The sequence below is a fragment of the Mastomys coucha genome, chromosome X (genome assembly GCF_008632895.1).
Source record: "Mastomys coucha isolate ucsf_1 chromosome X, UCSF_Mcou_1, whole genome shotgun sequence".
Taxonomy (NCBI): Eukaryota; Metazoa; Chordata; class Mammalia; order Rodentia; family Muridae; genus Mastomys; species Mastomys coucha.
The window spans coordinates 122,883,640-122,884,710 of record NC_045030.1 but is presented as its reverse complement, the minus strand read 5'-3'; positions in this window follow the sequence as shown (position 1 = coordinate 122,884,710).

Sequence of the window (1,071 nt, the reverse complement as noted above, 5' to 3'; positions counted from 1 at the left end):
GAAGAAAGAAAGGAAGGAAGGAAGGAAGGAAGGAAGGAAGGAAGGAAGGAAGGAAGGAAGGAAGGAAATGGGGAAAAGCACATGGGCACAGGGGAAAATTTCCTGAACAGAACACCAATAGCTTCTGCTCTAAGATCCAGAATTGACAAATGGGACCTCGTAAAATTGCAAAGTTTCTGTAAGGCAAAGGACACTGTCAATATGACAAAATGGCAACAAACAGATTAGGAAAATATCTTTACCAATGCTATGTCTAATTGAGGGCTAATATCCAATATATACAAAGAACTCAAGAAATTAGACTCCAGAGAAACAAATAACCATATAAAAGTTGGGTACAAAGCTAAACAAAGAATTCTCAATTGAGAAATACTGAATGGCTGAGAAACACCTAAAGGAATGTTCAACATCCTTAGTCATCAGAGAAATGCAAATCAAATTAACCCTGAGATTCCACCTCACACATGTCTGAATGGCTAAGATAAAAAACTCAGGTGACAGCAGATGCTGGTGAGGATGTGGAGAAAGAGGAACATTCATTCATTGCTGGTGAGACTGCAAGCTGTTACAACATATATTGTATATACTCACTGGTAAGTGGATATTAGCCCAGAAGATCCGAAGACCCAAGATATAATCCACAAACCACAAGAAACTCAAAAAGAAGGAGGACTAAAATGTGGATACGTCTATCCTTCTTAGAAGGGGGAACAAAATACCCATGGAAGCAGTTGCAGAAACAAAGTATGGAGCAGAGACTAAAGGAAGGACAATCCATCGACTACCCCACCTGGAAACCTTCCCATATACAATCACCAAACCCAGACACTATTGTAGATGCCAGCAAGTGCTGGCTGACAGGAGCCTTACATAGCTATCTCCTGAGAGGCTCTGCCAGTGGCAGACTAATACAGAAGTGGATGCTCACTGCCATCCATTGGACTGAGCACAGGATCCCCAATGAAGGAGCTAGAGAAAGGACCGAAGGAGCTGAAGGCTTTGAAGCCCCTCAGGACGAACAACAATATGAACTAACTAGTACCCTCAGAGCTCCCAGGGACTAAACCACCA